At 34.6% G+C, this 8,400-nt stretch overlaps 1 pseudogene; it reads left to right on the top strand.

The window, feature by feature from the left end:
* Positions 1-4,902: 4,902 nt before the first annotated feature.
* On the top strand, positions 4,903-5,887 carry LOC122151768 (annotated as a pseudogene).
* Positions 5,888-8,400: the final 2,513 nt, after the last annotated feature.

Below are 8,400 nucleotides of genomic sequence, written 5' to 3'. Positions count from 1 at the left end.
CCCCCCTTGGGTTTCTGAGGTGGTATCATTACGAAGTAGATTGCCCAGCCTTCATTCTGACGAGTGGCTGGTGGGCAAGTGAATTTTGCTGAAGGTAATTCAAATAAAACTTTAGCAGTGCATCAACAGGGAGCTACCACATATTCAAGCTGGATTCAGAAGAAGATGTGAAATGAGGGATTTAAAAGAAAAAGAAAAAAACAAACTCAAACTTACTGCTGTTGAATTGCTTTGACTCATAGCGACTCCTACTTGGGTTCTGAGGAGGTATCTCTAAGGAAGTTGATTGCCCGATCTCCCTTCTGAGGAGCGGCTGGTAGGTTTGAATGGCCAAGCTTCTGGTTAGCAGTCAAATGCCTTAGACACTATGCCACCAGAGGGATACCATTGCTGATATCACATAAATCTTGGCTGAAAACAGAGAAGTTGTTTACTTGTGTTTGAATATCTTTGCAAAGATATTTAACTGTGTGGATCATAAGAAATTATGGATAATATTGAGAAAAATGGGAATTCCGGAACACCTAATTTTGCTCACGAGGAACGCAGGCACAGACCAAGAGGCAGTTGTTTGAACAGAATAAGGGTTCTGTTTAAAAGCAAATTATGTGCCAGGGTGGTATCTTTTCACCATACTTATTCAATATATATGCTATGCAAATAATCCCAGAAGGTGAAGTATATGACCATGAGTGAGGCATCAGGATTAGAGGAAGACTCATTAACAATCTGAGTTCTGTAAAAGACACAACTTTGCTTGCTGACAGTGAAGAAAACATGAAGCACTTATTGTTGAAGATCAAAGACTATAGCTTTCAGTATAGACTGCACTTCAACATAAACAAAACTGAAATCCTAACAATTTGACCAATGAACAACATCAGAATGAATGGAAGAAAATATTTATGTTGTCAAGAATCTCATTTTACTTGGATCAATAATCAAGTCCCCTGGAAGCAGCAATTAAGAAGTCAAACAACTAATTCCATTGGGCAAATCTGCTGCAAAAGACCTCTTTACATTGTTAAAGAAGCCACTTTGAAGACTATTGTGCACCTGACCCAGTTAGTGGTATTATCAATAACCTCATATGCATGTGAAATCTGGACAATGAATAAGGGAGACAGAAGGAGAATTGATGTATTTGAACTGTGGTATTGGTGAACATCATTGAAAATACCATGGACTGCCAGAAGAACAAATATATCTGTATTGGAAGAAGTGTAACTGGGATGCTGCTTGAAAGTGAGAATGTCCAGACTTAGTCTCTCACTCCTTGGTCATGGTATCAGAAGGATATCCCTGGAGGATATCCCCGGAGAAGGATATTATGCTTGGCAAAGGAGAGGGTCAGTGAAAAAGGGGAAGACCCTCAATGAGATGGATGGACATAGTGGTTGCAAATATGTGTTCAGGTATAGCAACTATTTGAGGATGATGCAGGAACTGGCAATGTTTCCTTCTTTTGTACATAAATTGCTATGAGTCAGAAATGGCTCATAGGCAACTAGTAAAAATAACATAAGACATATGCAAAACTGTAATTTTCCACATATTTCAAATAATAAATTTTCATCATAATGTCTACTAGATATAATATAAATGTCTTTTGTGGTGCTTGTGGTATGATTTCAGAGAGACGTCATATATTTGTATTTTAATATTAGTGTGTTTCAATTTCTTATGTTATCCTATATTTTCTCCCATTTGGAATTATTTTGGACATCACAATTTTTCTGTGTATTAGAATTACTGTCTCAAAGAAGGTAGGCACACAATAATTGTTGAGCACTTATTAAATTCCAGCTATTCTATTACACAGACTGTCTATTCTAAAAGGTAAACTAATAATGTTTAGTTGCTGAAATTACTCTTTAAAAATTACACTGCCTATATTCAGTATGGGTTTTTCTGCTTTTAACCATTTTATTATTGATAGGTCAATATTCCTCATTAGAATCATGTACTACCCAGCCCAGCTCTACAGAAGGAAATGTGATTTTGTAATTAAGAGAAAATACATTGTAATAATTTAAGTGTACTATAGGAGCTCTGGTAGCATAGGGCCTAAATCATTTGACTGCTAACCAGAAGGCTGGCGGTTCAAACTCACCAGCAACTCCTTGGAAGGAAGATTGGGTAATCTACTTCTATAGAGATACCACCTCGGAAACCCAAGGAGGGGGAGCTATGAGTCGGGTCCTAATTGACGGCACATAACAACAACAACAACAACATGAGTAAGATAACCAATACTTAAGAAAGTGCAGGGCACATGGCTTTTTTTCATTAAAGGCTTTGTGAATTATTGGATAAGTGCATTCTGTGAGTGACCTCTCACTCAGTTGGGAGACTTATGAGTATGTTAAAGTATTTCACATTGATAAAAATAAAAGTTGCTCATTGATAAAAACAAAAGTTAGTCGTAGTACTAATTTCCACATAAAAGAGAATGCCAAGATTAATTTCATAATGTGTTGTTGACCTGACACATAGCGACTCCTCCCTGGGTTTCCAAGGCAGTATCACTACAGAAGTAGATTGCCCAACCTTCCTTCCCAGGAGTGGCTGATAGGTTTGAACTGCCATCCTTCTGGTTAACAGTCAAGTGCCTTAGGAACTACACTACCAGAGCTCCTCATTTCATAATAGTGATAGCAGATTCAGAAGTCAATTTCAGAGACAGTGAATACATTTCCCTCTGGAACTTATCAGAGCTCAAGCCTTTGGGAGATAATCAGCAGAGATAAAATAACTGTCATCCTTCTCCTGCTCTGTTACCAACATCTGCATTTTCTAAAGTCAAGATAGTAAAGAGCGAAGTGATATTTAGAGAAGGCATTTCTCAATATTTGAAAGTTAGAGTTAACGTTCTTCACCTGATTGATGCACAGTAATCGTTTTACCAGCAACTTCATCAAAATCCTGTTGATTGCTTCCACCGTCTATATATTTCAGTGAGTTTTCATTTTCTTGAATTGTATTTACTGTCTTAATTTCAGATGCAAAAGAATAGTCTAGAGAGAAAATTATTATTTAAAAAATTTAACAATAATGAGTTCTAGAGAGATTAACTTTATATTTTAAAATTATTGAAACATCAATCTTTTATGAATAAGTTACAGATAAATAAATATTGTTTTTGAAGAAATTTTCTGGAACGTAAGCTCAAAAATTTATTTTAAGAGGCTCAATTATTACTATACAACTTTGGTTCAGACTTTGAAGTAGAAATTTATGTAATTGCATTGCCACATAACAGAGTGCTGGGCACATTATGATCAATGAATAATTATTTGAAAATATTAGGTACAATTTACTTCAGCTATGAGCAGGAAGTAAAAAAGAGATTAAGAGATTTTGAACTTAAAAAGGCATGCACAAGTTTGCCAATGCATTTTCATTAAAAATAAGTGAATATTATTGGTTTTATATTATATTACTCCATAGAAGTGAGAATGGCCAGACTTAGTCTCATGTACTTTGGTCATGTTGTCAGAAGGGCCTGGTTCTTGGAGAAGGATATCATGCTTGGTAAAGTAGTGGGACAGTGAAAAAGGGGAAGACCCTCATTGAGATCAATTGACAGTGACTGCAAAAATGGCTCAAGTACAGCATATATTGTGAGGATGGTGCAATACCAAGTAGTGCTTTGTTCTGGCATTGTGAGTCAGAGTCAACTCGAGGACACCTAAAACAATAGGCTATAGTATCATTGATCACCTTCTCTTACTGATTGATATAAAAATTTATATTGCAGTGAATTATAATATTCTATTTGTTCATAAGGAATATACTGAGGGTACCATAAGATAGTCACAGTGTTTAGAACCTATATAGATCACAATAATATGGCAATTAATCAACATCACCATTCAGATATATTTGAAAAGACTTAAATGGATGTGGTTTTTAAATGAATAGTTTTGAGTGGTTTTATTCCATTGAAATATGTGAGCAAAATGTTTTCTCTCTTCCTATGGCCAAAATAATATTTCCCATGTTCACTTATTTTTTACCAATCTACACTATTCAAAAATAAAGCAGGAGATATAGAAAGAGGAAGAAAGTATGCTATTCAGGGAAAAAAGTAGGAATCTTGGGGCCATATGAAGGGGAAAAAAATATCTTTAAGAAACTCTAAGACATAGAAAACTGAAAGCATGTAAGATGGTCAGGGGAGAGAATAGAGAAGCTCAGAAGCCTAAAAGAAGAAACTCTGCAAAAATGACATTTTATCAATTATAAGCAATTATCTGAATATCTCAGAAGATACGAGAGACACTTACAGTAAGAAGAAAATAACGAAGTTTAACAAGGGATACTTAGACTTTGTCAATTGCATTTATAACACAGACATATAAAAATAAAGTCTAATTGCAAATTACATAATCAGTTGGATAAATAAAAAAATTGCAAAGTAAAATGGAAAGAGGCTATGTTGTTGATCTTATATGCCATTGATTAAGACCTGACAGTCAAGTGCCTTAGGCACTACACTACCAGAGTTCCCAGAAAGAGGTAATAGCATGGGAAAAATGAAGATTTCTTTTCTTTTTTTTTTGCTTTTTTCCTATCCCATATCAATTAAAGTCCATCTTTCTGATGCACAGGCTGTTTCGTTCCAATTCAAAGAATTACCATAGTAAACAGTCTGTTTATATGCTTGTACTCAGTTTAACAGTTAGACACAGAAACAGAAAACTTGATAAAACAGAGTACATCTGGTACATATGAACAATAAACATTTTTTTTTTTTTTTTTGTGGACAGAAAGAATTTACCATAAAGGCTCTTGGTTAAATTAGTTGATGTGTATTGAACATTACATAGGAGCACATAGTATTCTTGGTATTTTAATCATACCATATCTATTTTTTTAATGTAGAATTTTCTATGAAGAATGAACAATATCTCAGTGGTGACAGAATTTCTTCTTACGGGTTTTGATGGACCATGGAAGCTTCAGGACTTTCAAGGTGGGATTTTCATAGTAATTTACCTGGCAGACCTCATGGGGAATGGCCTCATTATCACTATAACCACTTTGGACCCATACCTCCATACACCCATGTACTTCTTCTTAAGGAATCTCTCTTTCTCTGATCTTTGCCTCATTTCTGCTATTGTGCCCAAAACAATTATTAATTCCTTGACCCACAACAACTCCATCTCTTTCCTTGGCTGTGCTGCCCAGGTCCTTCTGGTGGCCTTTTCAGCGATGACAGAGCTGTTCCTCTTAACTGTAATGTCTATTGACCGCTATATTGCAATCTGCCATCCTCTGCATTATGAAGTCATCATGAACAGGCCCCGTATGTACAGATGGCATCTCTATCTTGGCTCAGCAGTGGTATGATGTCTATGATACACACAGCAGGTACCTTTTCTTTGTTTACTGTGGACTCAGAGAAATTAAACTATTCTTTTGTGATATTCCTCTGTTGTTAGCTATTTCTTGCTCAAAGCATGTAACTGCAGAGATTGTATTTGTTCTCATTAATGTAGTTCTACATATATGCTGCCTTATTTGCATTATTGTCTCCTACACTTACATCTTCTCTACTGTCAGGAAGATCCCATCCATAGAAGGACAGTCAAAAGCATATTCCACCTGCATGCCACACCTAGCAGTGGTCGTATTGTTCCTCTCAACTGGCTTTGGTGCTTATCTAAAACCTATTCTAGGGTCTGCATCCTTCATAGATAACATTCTGTCTGCTTTCTATATTATGTTACCTCCTTCCCTTAATCCCATCATATATGGGCTAAGAAACAAGGCCAAAAAAGTTGGTTTACAGAAGTTGATTACTGCCAAGCTCTTTAAAAGGGAAAATCTTATTTTTCTTCAAGAAGAGAACTATTCCTCCTCTTCTCCTTGCTATTAGTACAGAATTTATTTCAACTGTTCTCTTGAAACTCTACTTATTTTTGAGGCTACCTAGAACCACAGTGCTGACCTTGAATAAACTAAAATAAAATTCATAACTATTAATGAATGAAGCTCTGCTTGAGTCTGACACTTTATAGAATCTGATTGCTGGTATATAAAAATGTTTGCATGTAAAATAATTATGTAAAGGACACTTAAAATACAAGCACCTAATAGCTAGTTTCATGATATTTTCAATTGAATAAATAATATGAAAAAAAGAAATGTTCATGTGTGTGTTTATCCCCTGGTTACTATTAGGCTATCTTGATTTCTGTTTATTGAGCCTGCTCACACATCTGGTTTTGACTACTTTACTAGAGAGTCACAAAATCTTCCTCTCAGAATGAGACTGAGCCTTGAGACTGCTATCACCTAGGTGTTTTGCTTTGTCATCCTTAGAGGAACCGTATCCTGTGTGTTTAAGAAAAGACCCTGAATGCTGGGTGTCCCAGAATTCACTAACGAGTCATTAAGCTTTGGTGCTACTGAGGAACCATACTGTCCCTGTAACAAATCTTCCTTGAATGTATATTGATAGTCATGCATGTACTTTCTACTATCTAAGTCAGCACAAGTGACAATCAGTCAAGCAAACTTACTTTCATTTAAGCAATAAATTCATGAATGTTATTAGAGAAATAACACGAGAGACATTTCTTATTGTGTTAATTACCTCTCCATATAGCTTTGTGGTTTTCTTGCCTCTGTATAAACTTTAGCACTTACTATACTTATGTGTTTATATCATTCCAACATTTTAGGTTTGCATAAAATATAGAAAGCTGGAAAATTATTTAAATTTTATTCTAATTGCAGAAATAGTTGCTATGATTTATTTTTTTAAATTTCGCTTCACTATCTACTCCTTACTCAACATTTTGAAAATGAATATTCTCACTGACCAAGCACATGGTCTTCAAGTCTTTCCCAACCTGTAGCTATGCCACCCAGAGTGTTTCCAAGAGTGTGAATCTTTACAAAAGCAGCTTGGCATACATTTCTCTAGCTCACACTGACCAGTAAAAGAGAATCAATTTATGCAGACTTGTTTGATATGCCCCTTGTTAGCATTCCCTTTTTGGTATTGTCCATTCAAACTTTGGAAAAATAATTGCAATAGGAAAAAAAAATTGCAAAAGAGTTAGCAATTTAACAAATACTATTTATAGGGAAAAACTATGTCTACATATAGATAGAAATATCTCTGTCTCTCTGTCTCTGTCTCTCTCTCTCTCTCTCTATATATATACAGATATAAATATAGATAAGAATCTATATCTTGATAGGATATATATAGATAGGAATATATAAATAGTCATAGGAATATATATATATATATATATATATATATGAAACATTTATACTATAGGTTTTTGACTCAGTTTGTTCTTGTTATGTGCCATTGAGTCAGACCTGACTCACAGGGACCCCTCCTTGGGTTTCCAAGGCAGTATTACTATGGAAATAGATTGTCCCATTTTCCTTCCGAGGAGTGACTGGTGGGTTTGAACCGCCAGCCTTCTGGTTAGGTAAATTATAAAATTGCAACAAATAAATCATTTTAGAAAAAAAAGATATTAAGTAAAATTTACTGGGAAAAAGGAAAAGGAAGATTTTTACCTTCTATTATTTCTTGGTTTTATTATTTTCAAAATATTTTTTCCAATGAAATAATTGACCTTCCTTTCAGAGTATGAGTTATATGTTTTTAACCACTATTACCTCTTACATATATGTACAATTTAGAAGAAAAATTAATTTTAGGATATTATAATGCTCTAGCACTAATAAGATTAATGAATTAATGATTCTACCGCTAACTTATTTTGAACTTGAAGAGTATCTTTGTTGATATATTGTTTTATAATTATATACACAAATATGGACTTGTCTGTTTTAAAATTTTTTAAATGACTGAATATTGTATGTTATTCTAATATGTCTAAAGTTTCTTCTCTTTAACACTTAGATGCCTTTGAATACTGTATATTAGACTGAAATTAATACAGGCCTTTGTTATGAATTGAATTATGCCCCCCAAAAGAATAGGTTGAAGTCTCAACAATTGTTTCTGTGGACATGAACCTGTTTAGGAACAGGGTTTTTTACAGATGTTATCAGTTAAGTTCACATGAGCTGACTTTAACCATATCTGAGTATCTTTATTAAAATACAAGTAAATAAAAGAGACAGAGTGAAGAGTGCTATGGGATGCTTCAGCTGCAAGCCAAGGAACGCCTGAAGCTACCAGATGTGGAGAGGGAGGTATGAAATATATTCCCTATCAAAGTCACAGAGGCATCAATATGGGTGATACCTTGACCTGAAAGTCAGGAATTGTGAGAAAATATGTTTTTAAACTTATAAACCATCCAATTTATGATATTTTTAAATAGCAATCCTAGAAATGCAATGTCATTTTTTTTTCTTCTGCTGATCCCCATTTTGGTAATTTTCTAAGCAGAT

The sequence above is a fragment of the Orycteropus afer genome, unplaced genomic scaffold, assembly GCF_000298275.1.
Source record: "Orycteropus afer afer isolate SDZICR_OR568_19922 unplaced genomic scaffold, OryAfe1.0 scaffold00695, whole genome shotgun sequence".
NCBI classification, from domain to species: Eukaryota; Metazoa; Chordata; class Mammalia; order Tubulidentata; family Orycteropodidae; genus Orycteropus; species Orycteropus afer.
Note: the sequence above shows the minus strand (reverse complement) of the source record. Positions and strands in the feature narration are given on the sequence as shown.